Source organism: Ranitomeya imitator, chromosome 2 (genome assembly GCF_032444005.1).
Source record: "Ranitomeya imitator isolate aRanImi1 chromosome 2, aRanImi1.pri, whole genome shotgun sequence".
Classification (NCBI taxonomy): Eukaryota; Metazoa; Chordata; class Amphibia; order Anura; family Dendrobatidae; genus Ranitomeya; species Ranitomeya imitator.
Window position 1 is genome coordinate 67,876,536 of NC_091283.1, and position 20,975 is coordinate 67,897,510.

Below are 20,975 nucleotides of genomic sequence, written 5' to 3' on the forward strand. Positions count from 1 at the left end.
CAATAGCCAACCAGCTTGGAGTGAAGAAATCAACAGTGAGAGCAATAATTAGAAAATGGAAGACATACAAGACCACTGATAATCTCCCTCGATCTGGGGCTCCACGCAAAATCCCACCCCGTGGGGTCAGAATGATCACAAGAACGGTGAGCAAAAATCCCAGAACCATGCGGGGGGACCTAGTGAATGAACTGCAGAGAGCTGGGACCAATGTAACAAGGCCTACCATAAGTAACACACTACACCACCAAGGACTCAGATCCTGCAGTGCCAGACGTGTCCCACTGCTTAAGCCAGTACATGTCCGGGCCCGTCTTAAGTTTGCTAGAGAGCATTTGGATGATCCAGAGGAGTTTTGGGAGAATGTCCTATGGTCTGATGAAACCAAACTGGAACTGTTTGGTAGAAACACAACTTGTCGTGTTTGGAGGAAAATGAATACTGAGTTGCATCCATCAAACACCATACCTACTGTAAAGCATGGTGGTGGAAACATCATGCTTTGGGGCTGTTTCTCTGCAAAGGGGCCAGGACGACTGATCCGGGTACATGAAAGAATGAATGGGGCCATGTATCGTGAGATTTTGAGTGCAAACCTCCTTCCATCAGCAAGGGCATTGAAGATGAAACATGGCTGGGTCTTTCAACATGACAATGATCCAAAGCACACCGCCAGGGCAACGAAGGAGTGGCTTCGTAAGAAGCATTTCAAGGTCCTGGAGTGGCCTAGCCAGTCTCCAGATCTCAACCCTATAGAAAACCTTTGGAGGGAGTTGAAAGTCCGTGTTGCCAAGCGAAAAGCCAAAAAACATCACTGCTCTAGAGGAGATCTGCATGGAGGAATGGGCCAACATACCAACAACAGTGTGTGGCAACCTTGTGAAGACTTACAGAAAACGTTTGACCTCTGTCATTGCCAACAAAGGATATATTACAAAGTATTGAGATGAAATTTTGTTTCTGACCAAATACTTATTTTCCACCATAATATGGAAATAAAATGTTAAAAAAAACAGACAATGTGATTTTCTGGATTTTTTTTTCTCAGTTTGTCTCCCATAGTTGAGGTCTACCTATGATGTAAATTACAGACGCCTCTCATCTTTTTAAGTGGTGGAACTTGCACTATTGCTGACTGACTAAATACTTTTTTGCCCCACTGTACATTTATACAAACCGCATTTATATCATGTATCTCATATCTGAATTGGGGATTTTTCACTCCCTATAGTCAGTGAGCAGCTCAGGAACAGCAAGTTGGCGTTTAGCTGTCTAACGCTAGCCCCCACCTTGAGGCCACCAAAGAGACCAATATGGAAATGTCACAGATATCCCAACACAAACATACTATATTATATATTGTATATGCATATCTCTTAGAAATATACTTCCTTTGAAAATCCATGTCACAATGGCTGTAAGATCCAGATATTAAACAGATAATTTTATGAGTCCAGCTCTAGCTGGACTCTTAAAATACTTATTGCAATTTCAAGGGGGAAAACGTTACAAAAGGATTGTGAAATGGATCCAGCAGCATCATCAGGTCTAAAAGATATGGTCTCTGGGCCTATTAATCTACTTCTGGCCATTGGCTGTTATTTTCCAGCAACCATGCACATCATATATCATACCATTAACTTCACTTATGGCTGTTACAGATGCTTTGCAAGGATAATCCAATAAAAGCATTAGCATTTAACAAACCATTAACTCGGCTTCAGGAAAATGGCCGCTGCGATCTCCATCTGCGCACGCGCGGCATCCCGCGGCCATTTTCCTGAAGCCCCGGGCAGCAGAGGACTCCATATGCGCACGCGCGGCCTCAGGAAGATGGCCGCCCCCACAGATCACCAGGGAAATAGCGCCGATCGCGCGTTTTTTCTTCTCCTGCCCAGTGGATTCAGAAGATGGGCATGCGCAAACCACTACGCCACCAACGGAAAGATATGCAAGATCTGGGGGAAGAAACAGCGATGTCGCCACGCCCATCTGACCAGACCAGCCTGATTGACAGGCGAAAACGGCGACTTTGGTAAGTTATTTCGGCAGCATAGGTGGGGAATCAGGGTACACTACATACACTATAGTAACGCACAGCTCAGGCCCTATTTAACAGTATAATTAATCTCGTACTGAAAAAACGGGGTGACAGGTTCCCTTTAAGTCAGAACATAAGAGAAATTGATTAACAATGCTGGAATTATGTCTTTCTTGACCCATTTCCTGACTGTTGCATTATTCTCTTCTGTAACAGGGAAAAACAATAAAAATCTATTTGTGGAAAAGAAACTAATTAAGATGTTGTGTGATTTAACCCTGGAATAGATCAATAAGAAATGCCCTGGATGAGCAGCGTTACAATCGTATATGGCTATAAATTGTACGCTTGAACCTCCAATTAGTTAAATGCACTTTGCTTCTACTCTAGGAAAATTCAGGAAAGAGGATCGAATGTATACAGTTTTGTCGTGAAAGTGTTCAGATCTGTCTCACATCACTGTCTGGATGTTGAAAAAAAAATATTATTGAGTCTAAAATTGTAAATATTGAATTAAAGAGAATTTCCCAACAGTGCCCGTATATTCAGGAGTCGGCTTTGTTTTTTAACCTTCCTGGTATTTGGCTTTAGCAAAACTTTATTGACATCGCCACATATGGATTACAAGCATTTTTAATGCGTTTCTTGCAGCGTTTTCCACCTGTGGATGTTCTGTATCTAATACAAGTCTATGTGAAAAATCTGAACATAAAATTCAGCGTACCCGCAAGACGAATTGACATTTTTCAGGTTTAAATCATGCACTGCAGGTTAGCTAAAACTAAAAAAAGCACAGTGGGCAGGAGATTTCTATAAATTCCATCCACTTTGTTAAAACTATAAGGCTAAATTCCCACGGTGAGTTTTTGGTGCATTTTTGCACATTTTTACATATTTTTGCTGCATCAAAAGCGCAACATTTTACAGTTCCAGCAAAGTGGATGGGATTTATAGAAATCTCCTGCCCACTATGTTTTGTTTTAACACAGTGCAATCTGACCTGCGGTGCGTGTTTACAATCTGCAGCATGTCAGTTTTTCTTGCAGATGCGCTGAGTTTTCTGTGCAGAATTTCCCCATAAACTTGCATTAGATGTGGAAATTCCACAGATAAAATGCATACATGCGTTTTAAGTGCGTTTATGGTTAGAAACGCATCAATAAGCCATGTAATCCACCCTCAGTATATCAATAAGGTTTTGTCAAAGCCAAATACAAGAAAGTTTCAAAAACAAAACAGCTTTATTTAATCCCTTCTCGACATGCACTGTATTTATTTGGCGCCGTGGGAGCTGCATTCCCGCAAACCGCCACGCAAATACAGTGCCACGATTGCGCAGGCTCACGCTGAATGCTGCTGCTATCGAAAGGGGGTGTCAGCTCTATGTGTGAGCTGACACCCTGCAGCATACCCATGATTGGTGCTAGCACCGATTACAGACGTTTAACGCCTCTGATGCCACTGTCAATAGCGACAGCAACATCGAGGAGCATCGCACAGGGAGTGACCTCCCTGTCTGCTCCCATTGACACAACGTGATACAATCGCATTGTGCCAATGGTCTCCATGGTGACCCCGGGCTGCAAGATGGCAACGGGGTCCTGCAGGGAAGGTGGCCTGTGAGTGCCTGCTAAGAGCAATTGCTGACACGCCTCCTCTCCTGCCTGTCAGAAGCTACTCTGATGCCTTGCAGTGCAGAAGCATTGCAGAGTATCAGGTCAGCGATGTGTCAGAATAAAGATGATGTCCCATAGTGGGACAATGTAAAAAAGTAAAAAAAAAAGTTATAAAAAATTGTAAAAATGTATTTTAAAAAAATCCCCAAATAAAAAACAAAAAAATGAAAAAATATTAATCCAATAAATACATTTATTTATATAAGAAAAAAACGAAAAAAGTATACATATTTAGTCTTGATGCATCCGGAATGACCCGAACTATAAAACTGTCCCATTAGTTAACCCCTTCAGTGAACACCGTAAAAAAGAAAAGAAACTAAGCAAAAAATAAACCTTATTATCATGCCGCCGAACAAAAAGTGCAATAAAACACAATTAAAAAGACGAATGTAAATAAAAATGAGACTGCTGAAAACGTCATCTTGTCTCGCAAAAGAAAAAGCCACCATACAGCTTCGTCAGTGGAAAAATAGAAAAGTTATAGCTTTCGGAATAAAGCTATGCAAAAATAATTATTTTTTCTATGAATTAGAGCCAAAACAAAAAATAATATAAATGTGATATCGCTGTAACTGTACTGACCCGAAGAATAAAGCTGCCTTATCAATTTTACCACATGCGGAACGGCATGAAAAAACCCCAAAAAAACAATTAATGAATTGCTGGTTTTTGATCACTCTGCCATCCAAAAATCAAATTAGAAAGCAATCAAAAAAGTCATATGCCCGAAAATGGTACTAATAAAAACGTTAACTCGTTGCGCAAAAAACAAGCCCTCACATGACTGTCAACTGAAATATGGAAAAATTATAGTTGTGTAAATATGGGGATGCAAAAACTAGTTGTAGTGTGTGACAGTAGCCAAACATAAAAACTCGATACAAATCTGGTATCGCTGTAATCGCACCGACCCGAAGAATAAAGTCGCCTAATCACTTATACCTCACAAAGAACAGCGTAAAAAATAAATAAAACCAATTCTTCAACTCCTGTTGATTTGTTCATTCTGCTTTTCAAAAATTGCAGTAAGGCTCGGCTCACAACGCTCTGTGCTGAGCGCTTACACTGGAGTTTCCATGTAAATCTCTGAAATATGTGGTTCAGATGGAACCCCCGGCAGAAGAATCCTTATAATGAGGTAGATGGAGGCACTGTGGACGCTCTCTGACCTGTGATCCGGCGGTGTCTGTCTTTTTAGGCGTGCATAAAAGCACAGTCGACCACAGCTTTGTGCACTTCAAAAAGAAGGACAACACTGAACAGAGGCCAGAGTAACTCTGCTGCCTCATTATAGTGCATGGCTCCCTTGGGGGTTTCATCTGGAATGTCACTTGGAGATTTAGATGGAAACCCCAAAGCAAGTGCTCAACATGTAAAATGTTCCTAATACAACCTTCAATTCAATCCACAAAAAAGCAAGTCTCCACTCAGGTCCATCATCTGTTAATGGAATTATAGAGGACTTTCACATTACTGTAAGGCCGGCGTCACACTAGCGAGTTTTACAGACGTATGAGAGGCGCAGAAAATACGGATTGCATACGGCACAATGATTCTTTATGGCCCAGCTCCTATCTGCCGTATTTTACGGATCCGTATTATACGGTCTTGTACGACCGTAGAAAATCGCAGCATGTTGTGTTTGTCAGCGTATTGCGCAAAACAATCGCCAATGAAAGTCTATGGGGGTCAGAAAAATACGAATTACACACGGACCAACAGTGTGACTTGCGAGAAATACGCAGCGGTGTTCTAGAGAAAAGCCGGCAATTCAGTGCGGTGTACAGTAAAATCACACTGACAGAATAGAATAGAATAGGTAGAATAGATGTGTATACATAGAATAGGTATATATACAGTATATATATATTTATTTATATATATATGTCAGTGAGACACACACACATATATATATATATATATATATATATATATATACATATTTCATACAGCGCGAGATAGCAGAAGAGCCGGTAATTCAATTGCCGACTTTTGCTGTCTCCTTCACAAACCCGACAGGATATGAGACATGGTTTACATACAGTAAACCATCTCATATCCCTTCTTTTGTTACATATTCCTCTTTACTAATGTAACAAGTGTCTCTGTGTAAAATTTGGACTCTCTAGCTATTAAATTAAAAGGTTAAATCCCGGAAAAAATTGGCGTGGGCTCTCGCGCAATTTTCTCCGCCAGAGTAGTAAAGTGTTGTGAATTCTGTGGCAGAGCTCCCTCCTGTGGTCACAAGTGGTACTTCGGCTGGTTCTCTCTGTGAGCTTCTGTTGGTGGAGGGAAGTGGTACTGCGGCTTCTGAGTTTCCTCCCTCAGGTGATCTGGTGAGGTCGTTAGGTGCTTCTCTACTTAACTCCACCTAATGCTTTGATCCTGGCTTCCTGTCAATCTTCCAGTGTTGGACTTGCTTTTCCCTGGATCATTCCTGTGGCCTGCTGCTCTGCATAGCTAAGTTCTTCTTTGCTATTTGCTATTTTTTCTGTCCAGCTTGTCTAATTTGTTGCTGGAAGCTCTGGGACGCAAAGGGTGTACCTCCGTGCCGTTAGTTCGGTACGGAGGGTCTTTTTGCCCCCTTTGCGTGGTTTTCTTTAGGGTTTTGTGTAGACGCAAAGTTACCTTTTCTATCCTCGATCTGTTAAGAAAGTCGGGCCTCACTTTGCTGAATCTATTTCATCTCTACGTTTGTCTTTTCATCTTAACTCGCAGTCATTATATGTGGGGGGCTGCCTTTTCCTTTGGGGTATTTCTCTGAGGCAAGGTAGGCTTATTTTCTATCTTCAGGCTAGTTAGTTTCTCAGGCTGTGCCGAGTTGCATAGGCAGAGTTAGGCGCAATCCACGGCTGCCTCTAGTGTTGTTTGGAGAGGATTAGGGATTGCGGTCTGCAGAGTTCCCACGTCTCAGAGCTCGTTCTATGATTTTGGGTTATTGTCAGATCACTGTATGTGCTCTGACCGCTATGTCCATTGTAGTACTGAATTGCCTTTCATAACAGTACAGGAAGCCCAAAGTACTAATGATTCTCAATAGAGGGAAAAAAGAAGTTCTGAGACCATTTTTTTTTCTTTGCACTGTGTTTTGCCTTTTTTTCCCCTAGACATTTGGGTGGTTCAGTACACAGGTGTAGCGATGGACATTAGAAGTCTGTCTTCATTTGTGGATCAGCTCTCGGCAAGAGTACAAAAGATTCAAGACACTATTGATCAGAAATCTATGTTAGAACCAAGAATTCCTATTCCTGATTTGTTTTTTGGAGATAGAACTAAGTTTCTGAGTTTCAAAAATAATTGTAAATTATTTCTGGCCTTGAAACCTTGCTCCTCTGGTGATGCAGTTCAACAGGTTTTGATAGTTAATTCTTTTTTGCGCGGCGACCCTCAGGACTGGGCATTTTCTCTTGCGCCAGGAGATCCTGCATTGAGTAATATCGATGCATTTTTCCTGGCGCTCGGATTGCTGTACGATGAACCTAATTCAGTGGATCAGGCAGAGAAAAATTTGCTGGCTCTTTGTCAGGGTCAGGATGAGATAGAGGTATATTGTCAGAAATTTAGAAAGTGGTCCGTGCTCACTCAATGGAATGAATCTGCGCTGGCAGCTATCTTCAGAAAGGGTCTCTCTGAAGCCCTTAAGGATGTCATGGTGGGATTTCCTATGCCTGCTGGTTTGAATGAGTCTATGTCTTTGGCCATTCAGATCGGTCGACGCTTGCGTGAGCGTAAATCTGTGCACCATTTGGCGGTATTACCTGAGGTTAGACCTGAGCCTATGCAGTGCGATAGGATTTTGACCAGAGTTGAACGGCAAGAACACAGACGTCGGAATGGGCTGTGTTTCTACTGTGGTGATTCCACTCATGCTATCTCTGATTGTCCTAAGCGCACTAAGCGGTTCGCTAGGTCTGTCACCATTGGTACGGTACAGTCAAAATTTCTTCTGTCCGTTGCCTTGATCTGTTCTTTGTCATCGTATTCTGTCATGGCATTTGTGGATTCAGGCGCTGCCCTGAATTAGATGGACTTGGAGTTTGCTAAGCGTTGTGGGTTTCTCTTAGAGCCCTTGCAGTGTCCTATTCCATTGAGAGGAATTGATGCCACGCCTTTGGCCAAGAATAAGCCTCAATACTGGACCCAGCTGACCATGTGCATGGCTCCTGCACATCAGGAGGTTATTCGCTTTCTGGTGTTGCATAATCTGCATGATGTGGTCGTGTTGGGGTTGCCATGGCTACAAGCCCATAATCCAGTATTAGATTGGAAATCCATGTCGGTGTCCAGCTGGGGTTGTCAGGGGGTACATGGTGATGTTCCATTTCTGTCAATTTCGTCATCCACCCCTTCTGAGGTTCCAGAGTTCTTGTCTGATTACTGGGATGTATTTGATGAGCCCAAGTCCGATGCCCTACCTCCGCATAGGGATTGTGATTGTGCTATCAATTTGATTCCTGGTAGTAAATTCCCAAAAGGTCGACTGTTTAATTTATCCGTGCCTGAGCACGCCGCTATGCGCAGTTATGTGAAGGAATCCCTGGAGAAGGGGCATATTCGCCCGTCATCGTCACCATTAGGAGCAGGGTTCTTTTTTGTAGCCAAGAAGGATGGTTCGCTGAGACCTTGTATAGATTACCGCCTTCTAAATAAGATCACGGTTAAATTTCAGTACCCCTTGCCATTGTTATCTGATTTGTTTGCTCGGATTAAGGGGGCTAGTTGGTTCACCAAGATAGATCTTCGTGGTGCGTATAATCTGGTGCGAATCAGGCGAGGAGATGAATGGAAAACTGCATTTAATACGCCCGAGGGTCATTTTGAGTATCTAGTGATGCCATTCGGACTTGCCAATGCTCCATCAGTGTTTCAGTCCTTTATGCATGACATCTTCCGAGAGTACCTGGATAAATTCCTGATTGTGTACTTGGATGACATTTTGATCTTCCCGTTTCTCAAAAGATGTCAGTCATTTGGGTGGTCTGTGATCGCTTTTCTAAGATGGTTCATCTGGTACCCTTGTCTAAATTGCCTTCCTCCTCTGATTTGGTGCCATTGTTCTTCCAGCATGTGGTTCGTTTACATGGCATTCCAGAGAATATCGTTTCTGACAGAGGTTCCCAGTTTGTTTCAAGGTTTTGGCGAGCCTTTTGTGGTAGGATGGGCATTGACTTGTCTTTTTCCTCGGCTTTCCATCCTCAGACTAATGGCCAGACCGAACGAACCAATCAGACCTTGGAAACATATCTGAGATGCTTTGTTTCTGCCGATCAGGATGACTGGGTGTCCTTTTTGCCTTTGGCTGAGTTCGCCCTTAATAATCGGGCCAGCTCGGCTACCTTGGTTTCGCCATTTTTATGCAATTCTGGGTTCCATCCTCGTTTCTCTTCAGGACAGGTTGAGTCTTCGGACTGTCCTGGTATGGATACTGTGGTGGACAGGTTGCAGCAGATTTGGACTCATGTAGTGGACAATTTGACCTTGTCCCAGGAGAAGGCTCAATGTTTCGCTAATCGCAGACGCCGTGTGGATCCCCGACTTCGTGTTGGGGATCTGGTTTGGTTGTCTTCTCGTCATGTTCCTATGAAGGTTTCCTCTCCTAAGTTTAAGCCTCGTTTCATTGGTCCGTATAGGATTTATGAGGTTCTTAATCCTGTGTCTTTTCGTCTGACCCTTCCAGATTCTTTTTCCATACATAACGTATTCCATAGGTCATTGTTGCGGAGATACGTGGCACCTATGGTTCCATCTGTTGATCCTCCTGCCCCGGTTTTGGTGGAGGGGGAATTGGAGTATATTGTGGAGAAGATTTTGGATTCTCGTGTTTCTAGACGGAAACTCCAGTATCTGGTTAAATGGAAGGGTTATGCTCAGGAAGATAATTCCTGGGTTTTTGCCTCTGATGTCCATGCTCCCGATCTTGTTCGTGCCTTTCATGTGGCTCATCCTGGTCGGCCTGGGGGCTCTGGTGAGGGTTCAGTGACCCCTCCTCAAGGGGGGGGTACTGTTGTGAATTCTGTGGCAGAGCTCCCTCCTGTGGTCACAAGTGGTACTTCGGCTGGTTCTCTCTGTGAGCTTCTGTTGGTGGAGGGAAGTGGTACTGCGGCTTCTGAGTTTCCTCCCTCAGGTGATCTGGTGAGGTCGTTAGGTGCTTTTCTACTTAACTCCACCTAATGCTTTGATCCTGGCTTCCTGTCAATGTTCCAGTGTTGGACTTGCTTTTCCCTGGATCATTCCTGTGGCCTGCTGCTCTGCATAGCTAAGTTCTTCTTTGCTATTTGTTTGCTATTTTTTCTGTCCAGCTTGTCTAATTTGTTGCTGGAAGCTCTGGGACGCAAAGGGTGTACCTCCGTGCCGTTAGTTCGGTACGGAGGGTCTTTTTGCCCCCTTTGCGTGGTTTTCTTTAGGGTTTTGTGTAGACCGCAAAGTTACCTTTTCTATCCTCGATCTGTTGAGAAAGTCGGGCCTCACTTTGCTGAATCTATTTAATCTCTACGTTTGTCTTTTCATCTTAACTCACAGTCATTATATGTGGGGGGCTGCCTTTTCCTTTGTGGTATTTCTCTGAGGCAAGGTAGGCTTATTTTCTATCTTCAGGCTAGTTAGTTTCTCAGGCTGTGCCGAGTTGCATAGGCAGAGTTAGGCGCAATCCACGGCTGCCTCTAGTGTTGTTTGGAGAGGATTAGGGATTGCGGTCTGCAGAGTTCCCACGTCTCAGAGCTCGTTCTATGATTTTGGGTTATTGTCAGATCACTGTACCGCTATGTCCATTGTAGTACTGAATTGCCTTTCATAACAGTAAAGCCAGTGACTGAGGGCAGATATTAATAGCCTGGAGAGGGTCCATGGTTATTGCCCCCCCGGCTAAAAACACCTGCTCCCAACCACCCCAGAAAAGGCACATCTGGAAGATGCGCCTATTCTGGCACTTGGCCACTCTCTTCCCACTCCCGTGTAGTGGTGGGATATGGGGTAATGAAGGGTTAATGTCACCTTGCTATTGTAAGGTGACATTAAGCCAGGTTAATAATGGAGAGGCGTCAATTACGGTATGACACCTATCCATTATTAACCGCAGAAAGAAGTGACATGCTGCGTAATGTAAACCGCTGCGTTTCCGCGGTGCATGTGCATGTGCACAGAATTTTTTGTTTCCCATAGGTTTACATTATAATGTAAACTCATGGGAAACTGCTGCGGGCCCGCAGCTGCGGAAACGCTGCGGATCCGCAGCATTTTCCACATCGTGTGCACATACCAAAAACTTCAGAGAGCACCTTCATGACATCTCCTAGTTGTATCCATGTAGGGTCTGTTTTTCACTGACTTGGAGAAATTGAGAAAGTAGAGAAAAAGTGATGAAACTAATATAAAAAACAATGTTGGGCATAAATCCTTTTTATTTTATTGTTTTTTTATAATATAGATTAGCCTACGCTCCCATGATAAGCTTTCCGTGAGATTTTGATTTTATAGATTTTCTGCATCATTTCTGCACCTGTTAATTGCTATATTCATTACATTTCTGAGTACGTTTTTTTCATGTGTTTTTATTGCATTTTTGCCTCTTGTTGATTTGTCATGCTTTAAAAAAAGCTGATTTCTTTTTGATTATTCCTAGTATTTGGCTTTGACAAAACTTTATTGATATGGTCATGTGCGGATTACATGCGTTTTTGATACGTTTTGGGATATGTACCTGTGGATTTTCTGCATCTAATGCAAGGCTAAGGGAAAATCTGCACATAAAACCTCAGCGTGAAAAGAAATTAACATGTTGCGGATTTAAAACACGCACCGCAGGTCAGTTTATGCTGTGAAAAAAGCACAGTGGGCCTGAGATTTTTATAAATCCCATCCGCTTTGCTGGGACTGTAAGAAGCTGCATTTTTGAAAAAGTGAAAATACACAGCGACAAAGACCCACCAAAAGCTCAACATGGGAACGTAGCCTTGGTATAAAAACAGGCTTCTGAATTAGGCCCTGGTTGTATATATTCAATGTCAAATACCCAATCAAATCCTGCAAGGACAGAATATGGGCCCTCTGGAGCCCAATAACTCATCATAATGCACAATTCCACCTGCTTTGGAGGTGGATGTGACCCTCTGACCTCTTGGGCCCCTAAACTGCTGCACGAATTATATATAAGCCCCTGCGGGGAGACGTTAAGAGCTGCTGAGCTATACTTTTACCCTAGCTCCTGTTCATTTCTATGGGAAACAACCTAGCTCAGCAGCTCCCTGATGATTTGCCGCCAGTGGTCGGAGCCTGGATTAAGTTATTCCTGTCTCAGCATTGAAAGACTGATCTGTAAATGACTACTTCAGGTGAACCTAAAGGAACATGGCACAAGGATCTCTATGACGTGAGGGAGCCAGGGTGAAGCCCAGACGGTCGCCTGACAATATCTACCTACTATCGAGTGCAAAAATAAAAAAAACTATAATAAAAAAATTAAAAGATTCAATTTTTGCAATAAAAACTTTATTGAACATCAAACAATGTTGACGACCATAACAAGCAGTGTTGGACTGGGGTGCCAAGGGCCCACCAGTAACATTGACTTTGCGGGGCCCACTTTTTACCTGCATGCAAATATTATACTACCTTCGTTCATAAATTTACCTCTGTCTCCATACAATAATAAACTGGGTAGTTTGGTGAATGAATGATGAGATGCTGCATTTTTCTGTAGAGTGAATCAAATGAAATATGGCAAGTACTGCCCATAAAGTGGGGTTGGGGGCCAGGATCTGTACAGGGGCCCACCGGGTGATTCCCCTGCCACCCTGTGAGCCAGTCCGAGCCTGGTAACAAGCCATGCAATAAATAGAAGTACCATTTATATACTGAAATGACAGGACAGCATTACTATTTTTGCACTTTTTGACAAAAATGGACATAAATTATAATAATAATAATAACTTTACAATTAAGCGGGGACATGTACAGACAATAAATTCAATACAAGTTAAGACAACTTAACCCCTTTCTGACATTAGACGTACTATTCCGTCGAGGTGGTATGGGCCCATATGACCACCGACAGGATAGTACGTCTAACGCGATCAGCCGCGCTCACGGGGAGGAGCGCGGCCGGGTGTCAGCTATCGCAGCGGACATCCGGCACTATGTGCCAGGAGCGGTCACGGACCGCTCCTGGCACATAAACCCCCGGAACACTGCGATCAAACATGATCGCAGCATTCCAACGGCATAGGGAAGCATCGCGCAGGGAGGGGGCTCCCTGCGTGCTTCCCTGAGAGTCGACCCGCGGAGCAACACGATATGATTGCGTTGCTCCGAGGGTCTCCTACCTTCTCCTCCCTGCAGGCCCGGATCCATAATGGCCACGGGGCTCCTTCCGGGTCCTGCAGGGAGGTGGCTTGCAAGCGCCTGCTCTGCCGGGAAGCCTCCCTGTAGTGCCTGTGTGATCGCTGATCTGACACAGTGCATTGAAAAGTGTCAGATCGGCAATCTGACCCTATACTGTGATGACCCCCCTGGGGCAATGTTATAAAGTAAAATAAAAAATATTTACATATGTAAAAAAAAATCCTAAATAAAAATATATATATATATATATATTGTTCCAAGAAATACATTTCTTTATCTAAATAAAAAAACAAATAATAAAAGTACATATATTTAGTTTCACCGCATCCGTAACGACCCGACCTATAAACTGTCCCACCAGTTAACCCCTTCAGTGAACACTGTAAAAAAAACAAAATGAGGCAAAAAACAACGCTTTATTATCATACCGCCGAACAAAAAATGGAAGCGATCAAAAAGACAGATATAAATAACCATGGTACCGCTGAAAACGTCATCTTTTCCTGCAAAAAACGAGCCACCATACAGAGTCATCAACGAAAAAATAAAAAAGTCATAGTCCTCTGAATAAAGCGATGCAAAAATAATTATTTTTTATATAAAAGTTTTTATCGTATAAAAGCGCCAAAACATAAAAAATGATATAAATGAGGTATCGCTGTAAGGCCGGGATCACACACAGCGAGAAACGGCCAAGTCTCGCAGGTTAAAACCAAGCTCTGGCACCGGCACTCCAGAGCGGAGCGTGCAGCCGCATAGCAATACATGGAGCTGCGCGCTCCGCTCCGGAGTGCCGGTGCCACAGCTTGTTTTTAACCTGCGAGACTCGGCCGTATCTCGCTGTAGTGTGACTCCGGCCTAATTGTTCTGACCCAAAAAATAATACTGCTTTATTAAATTTACCAAACGTGGAACGGTATAAACGCCCCCCAAAAAGACATTCATGAATAGCTGGTTTTTGGTCATTCTGCCTCACAAAAATCAGAATAAAAAGCGATCAAAACATGTCACATGCCCGAAAATGTTACCAATTAAAACCTCAACTCGTTCTGCAAAAACCAAGACCTCACATGACTCTGTGGACCAAAATCTGGAAAAATTATAGCTCTCAAAATGTGGAGATGCAAAAACTATTTTTTGCAATAAAAAGCGACTTTTAGTGTGTGACGGCTGCCAATCATAAAAATCCACTAAAAAAACGCTATAAATAGTAAATCAAATCCCCCTTCATCACTGCCTTAGTTAGGGAAAAATAATAAAATAAAAAAATGTACAGTATATATTTCTATTTTCCCATTAGGGTTAGCGTTAGGGTTGGGGCTACAGTTAGGGTTTGGATTACATTTACGGTTGGGATTAGGGTTAGGGGTGTGGTTAGGGTTATGGTTGGGATTAAGGTTAGGGGTAAATTGGAGTTAGGGGTGTGGTTACGGTTGGGATTAGGGTTGGGGGTGTGGTTAGGGTTATGGTTAGGATTGGGATTAGGGTTAGGGGTGTGTTTGGGTTTATGGTTTCAGTTATAATTGGGGGGTTTCCACTGTTTAGGCACATCAGGGGCTCTCCAAACGCGACTTGGCGTCCGATCTCAATTCCAGCCAATTCTGCGTTGAAAAAGTAAAACAGTGCTCCTTCCCTTCCGAGCTCTCCCGTGCGCCCAAACAGGGGTTTACCCCCACATATGGGGTATCAGCGTACTCAGGACAAATTGGACAACAACTTTTGGGGTCCAATTTCTCCTGTTACTCTTGGTAAAATAAAACAAATTGGAGCTAAAGTAAAATTTTTTAAACATTCCAAAAATTCATGTGAAACAGCTGAAGGGTTAATAAACTTCTTGAATGTGGTTTTGAGCACCTTGAGGGGTGCAGTTTTTAGAATGGTGTCACGCTTGGGTATTTTCTATCATATAGACCCCTCGAAGTGACTTCAAATGTTATGTGGTCCCTAAAAAAAATGGTGTAAAAATGAGAAATTGCTGGTCAACTTTTAACCCTTATAACTCCCTAACAAAAAAAAATTTTGGTTCCAAAATTGTGCTGATGTAAAGTAGACATGTGGGAAATGTTATTTATTAAGTATTTTGTGTGACATATCTCTGTGATTTAAGGGCATAAAATTTAAAGTTGGAAAATAGCAAAATTTTCTAAATTTCTGCCAAATTTCCGTTATTTTTCACAAATTAATGAAGGAAATATCAAAGAAATTTTACCACTACCATGAAGTACAATAAGTCACAAGAAAACAATGTCAGAATCACTGGGATCCGTTGAAGCGTTCCAGAGTTATAACCTCATAAAGGGACAGTGGTCAGAATTGTAAGAATTGTCCCGATCATTAACGTGCAAACCACCCTTGGGGGTAATGGGGTTAAACAGTGACATTAGGAGTGAGGTCCGTGCTCGCAAGCTTACAATCTACAAGGAAATGGGGGGACACAATAGGTGAAGAGTGCTCGTTATTTCAGGTCTGGCAATTATAATAAACAGGGATTTTCATGTAAAGCTGCATGATCCGGTCATCAGCCCGTGTGTTTAAGTGCAATAGTCAAGTATCAAGTGCAGTTATCGTGTGCATGGAGGGTGTGGAGACAGATGAATAGTAGGGTGCAGATTCAGAATAATATTTGGAAGGAGGGAACAGGACAAAGTTAGTTTACTGAGTAGTTGATGTGGTAGGCTTGTTTGAAGAGATGGGTTTTTAAAGCGCACTTGAATAGGTCGGGGCTAGGTATCAGTCTGATCGTCTGGGGAAGTGCATTCCAGAGAGCTGGCGCAGCACGAGAGAAGTCTTGGAGACGGAGGTGCGAGGTTTGGATTACGGGGGATGTTAGTCTTAGGTCATCTGTAGAACGGAGGGCACGTGTAGGGCGATAGATGGAGATGAGAGAGGAGATATAAGGTGGTGCAGAACTGTGAAAAGCTTTGTGGGTGAGAGAGATGAGTTTATACTGAACCCTGTAGCGAATGGGTAGCCAGTGTAATGACTGGCACAAGATGGAGGCATCAGTGAAGCGGCTGGACAGAAATATGACCCTGGTTTCTGCATTCAAAATGGATTGGAAATTAAAGGCTAATGTTGTGAAGGACGGCACCAGAGTGCTAAATGTCACACACCAACAAAAAAAAAAAAAAATTAATGTAAAAAGGCTGCCATCACACTAGCAGTATTTGGTCAGTATTTCACATCAGTATTTGTAAGCCAAAATCAGGAGTGGAACAATCAGGGTATGTGCACACGATGCGGATTCTGCTGTGGATTTTTCCGCAGTGGAATTGGAAAATCCGCAGTGCAAAACCGCTGCGGTTTTCACTGCGGTTTCTTCTGCGGGTTTTCAACAGCACTTTCCTATTGTTGCATGTTGAAAACCGCTGCGGAATCCGCAGAAAGAAGTGACATGCTCCTTCTTTTTTTCCGCAGCGAATCTGTGCGGATTTTTCCGCATTGTGGGCACAGCGTTTTTTTTTCCCATAGGTTTACATGATAGTGTAAACTTTGGGAAAACTGCTGCGGGCCCGCAGCAAAAACCGCATCGTGTGCACATGCCCTTAGAGGAAAAGTATAATAGAAACATATGCACCACTTCTGCATTTATCACCCACTCCTGGTTATGGCTTACAAATACTGATGGAAAATACTGCTAGTGTGACCGCAGCCTTATAATGAAGCCGTCGTTTGTGGTGATTTCTAAGTGATTATTTGACATGAATCTATGTTTCCTGTCAGAGGAACTGTTCTGTGCAGCCAGCACTGCCTGCCTGTATATCAGCCTCTCCTGCCCTCCATGCAGCATGCAGGCAGTGAGGACCCCTCACTACACGGCCCCTCGGCACACGGCCCCTCGGCACACGGCCCCTCAGCACACGGCCCCTCAGTACACGACACATTGTCACCCACAATTACTGCTCTCTACACATACTACAAGAATGGTTCAGAATTGCAGCCTCCACCCTGCAGAAAGAATCCAATCAGAGGCAGCAGAAGAAAAGATTGACGGCTGGAGAGGCCAATCGGAGCGCAGGGATGACTCGGGTCCCAGCCATTGCTGGGAGTGAGTGGGCGGGGCGGTCATTGCTGGGCTCCTGGCTGGAGCTGTGCGGGCTGAGTGTGCGCTGAGCTGTGAGGAGGAGCGGAGGTGAAGGCTGGAGACTGGGAGCTGGCGGAGAGGGACGCCGGGGACTGGCTGCGAAGGGAGGAGGACACGCTCTCTGTAAGTCGGAGCCGCTGCGGCGGGGATGGGTGGCGGCTGCACGGCTGGACCTTCCAGCTTTTTATTTTATTATTTACATCTGGCATTGATCCTGAGTGAGTCTGCATGGAGCCCTGAGTAATGCAGATGCCCCTGGGTGCAATGCTTCACTGGGCAGCAGGCACGGGACCTCCGGAGAGGAAGGCAAGTTGTGCTGAGTAATATGGAGCAATCACTGCAGTGTGTGTGTGTATATATGTATATGTGTGTGTGTGTGTATATATATATATCTCTCTCAATGACTGAGCAAAATAGTAGCTGCAGTAAAATGAATACAAATGTAAATATTAATGTATGTGGAATCCCTGTGTGTATAAATATTATTGGCCTATTCCCAGAAGCCGATGCTTCCGGAGCGGACGTTTAATATTGTTTCCGTCGATTTCGATGTCCGTTTTTGGCTCCTGTACGCCGCGCTCTATTCGCCCATTGCTGTATTGTACTTTACATTGTGCAATAAGCTTCTTCCTTGGGCTGGAATTAATGCAGGAAACTTTTTAAGATCCCTTTGTCTGTCCGCCCCTGATCTGGAGCGCACATGACATTGCATTTTATGTTCCTGGCGTTTGTCAAAACTTGTGAGATGTGGCGGTAAAGCTGGTTGAAGATTAATAAATCCCAAATGTCCCATTACCCCCAGTAGCTGTAGCTAGAGCACACACACTTTAGCTTGTGATCAGCATTTCTTTTTTTTTTTTTTTTTGCTGATCCTGGCCTTGACTGACGCTATAATTCACGGATCAGTGATGATGACTATATACTGCAGATAAGATCTGGTTACAGGTCACCTACAGTAGGGTGATATGCGGCTCAATGCTTTCCTACAATAATGCATAATTAAGGTTGGAGCAGACGCCTGGATTTTTTTCGTGCACCAGTTGCATCAGCAAAGAAGTTATGGGAATTATCATCCCTGCAGAGTTTCTAGACACCGGTATCTATTGATGTAGTAAATGTCACAAAGTTGCACTATTATCACTTATTATAGCGCCGTTTATTCCATGGTGCTTCACATGCGAAAGGGGCATACATAATAAAAAAAAAAGTGCAATAATCATGAACGATACAAGTCACCGACTGGTACAGGAGGAGAGGACCCTGCCCATGAGGGCTCACAATCTACAAGGGCTGGGTGAGTATATAGTAGGTGAGGGTAGAGCTTCTTGTGCACCTGTGTGATTGAGCAGGTTGTAGGCTTGTCGGAAGAGGTAGGTCTTCAGGTCCCTTTTGAAGGTTTCCATAGTAGGCCATAGCCAGATATGTTGGTGTTGAAAGTTCCCGAGTGGAGGGAGGTGGGGATGCACGGGAGAAATCTGTGTCTGCGTTTGTGGGGAGTAGAGCAGAAAATCTTGTGAGGATCGGAGGTTGTGTGCAGGTAAGTACCGGGAGACGAGGTCACAGATGTATGGAGGAGGCAGGTTGTGGATGGCTTTGCATACCATGTTTAGGGTTTTGTACTGGAGTCTCTGGGTAATGGGGAGCCAGTGAAGGGATTGGCAGAGAGGAGAGGCTGGGGAATAATGGGGCGATAGGTGGATTAGTCGGCCAGTAGAGTTTAGGGAAGATTGGAGGGGTGCGAGAGTGTTAAAGGGGAGGCCACAGAACAGGAGGTTGCAGTAGTCAAGGTGGGAGATGAGGGCATGGACTAGTGTTTTTGCAGATTCTTGGTTAAGGAATATATGGATCCAGGAAATATTTTTGTGTTGGAGTAGAGTGCTTGGATATGTGGTTGGAAGAAGAGAGCTTTGATAGGTCTGTTAAAGAGATTGAGTGACATGGAGATGGGGGGGAGATGATACTCTGTTTTGTCCATGTTAAGTTTTAGAAATTGAGCAGAGAAGAATGAAATGCTTTGGCCTGGACAACGAAGGCAGAGCCACCTTTTGGAATACTTTATTTTCTTGTAATTTGATGATTGCTGACACCCATGTGTGTGAAATCTTCACTCTCTTCGTTTATGGTTGTCAATCTCCTTCTTTGTAGTGCACTGCTGATTGTTAATGTGTAAGCTAATTATGTCAGGTATTTACAAGTAATGTGAATGCCAAGCTTTCGATATACTCCGCTCGGTGAGATCTATGGTACCCTTGTGTCCATGCTATACTTTTCAGGTGTAAATAATTAACTTGATTTAAATGACTAGTCCAAAAACATTTCTACTTTTCTTTCAGTATGATGGTTCAAACGAATGCTTTGTGGGGTGCAGTATATAAGATTTGTGGTTGTTGATACATCGTAGCATTAAAAGGTGCCGATATTGTTAAAAAAAAGGTGACTCTGATGCGTATTTTTGAAAGAGATCTGAGTTTAATGACAGACAAGTTAAAGGGACTGTCAAATTGATGATTTTTTTTTTCTCCTTCTGTTTAGTGCCCCCTTAAAAAGCTGATTGGGGGGAGGGGGGGGGGGTGGAGGGTGGTTTATCTTGACCTAGTTCTGGGGATTTGGTTAATTTATCTGACTTCATAGTCAAAAATACATACCGTACATGGATCCCGTTGATCGATCATGATAAATATCTGTACTTTTTTTTTTTTTTTTTTGCTTCCCTTGATAATGTAGAATATAAAACAGGAATATAAAGAGCTGTCCCATTGTATACAATGTCATACCCAAGTATAGGTATTTTTTATTGCAGAAGTGGTAGTAAAAGGGGTTGTACATTACTTGGAGAGGAGTCCATCGGCAGTGAGTACAGTACATGCACGTTGAGACGATGTGCTGTGCAGGTGCATGCTCCCATTACCACTTGACTTGCTTATAGTTAGTATTTATTAAGTCTTTAACTACTTAAAGGGGTTTTCCACTACTACAAAAGTTAATCTTAAATGTTCCACGAGGTGGTCAAGTGTTGACTCCCCTTTCCTCTGCCAGATTTTGATGACTGCAAATTACGGAGAGCAGAGATCCTGGAGATGGGTATCCTTTTCTTTTCCTCTTCCATCGCCCTGGGCACACTTATATTGAGCACCTATAATGCCTAAAACCTAGGTTTTGACTGGGGTTTTTTTTTTTAGTTAAACCTCAACTGCATATTGACATGCTGATGGTTTGATGACCCCATACCTCCTACGACCACTAATGTATGCTTAGTTAGGGGTCCAAACACCGCTGTCTGCTGTCGGCTAACTTTGCTGAATAGTATGTCACTGTATAGGACCAACCATGTGACTTGTGAGAAAAGCCAAGCCTAGCCATAAAGCGGCTAAGTGATAATTGCCTTCTCTAGCTCGGATGCTAGTAGTTGGATTAGGCCCCAGTTTATCTTGATACTGGTGACCCTTTCATGAATTGTATCATCGATTTATCTGTTTTAAATGGAACAGCTGTTGATACAGATTGTCACATAACATATTGGAAGCCTGTGTTTACTACTGTTCATTCCTCCATTAACTCTCTTATAATGAGAGGATCTAATGAGATTAGTAGCCATTAACGGGAAGCTGATCGCTGCATACTAATGTCATCCGTCCCCATCGTAGAGTAAACTTCTGTAACCAGAGACATTCTATTCTCCATTCTTCTAGAACCTCCTTATATTTGCACGTCACTTTTTATGTTAAACAACCAGAGCGGAGTATTTGTTATCATGGTATTTCTTTACTCTTGGCGTATACAACCCATATCCACCCATGGAGTGACATTGGGATGGCTTCATGTGAGCTAAAGGAGA

General features: G+C 43.3%; 1 protein-coding gene across 2 annotated transcripts in view; it reads left to right on the forward strand.

Annotated features, from left to right (window-relative positions):
• The first annotated feature begins 17,136 nt into the window (after positions 1–17,136).
• PLS3 (plastin 3) overlaps positions 17,137–20,975 on the forward strand; it is a 110,823-nt gene continuing 106,984 nt past the window's right edge. Inside the window, exon 1 of one of the 2 annotated variants that reach the window (XM_069746911.1) lies at positions 17,137–17,263. The gene's annotated coding sequence lies outside the window, so the exon portion shown is untranslated. The remainder of the gene's footprint in view (positions 17,264–20,975) is intronic. The other variant, XM_069746914.1, reaches the window with a different exon arrangement.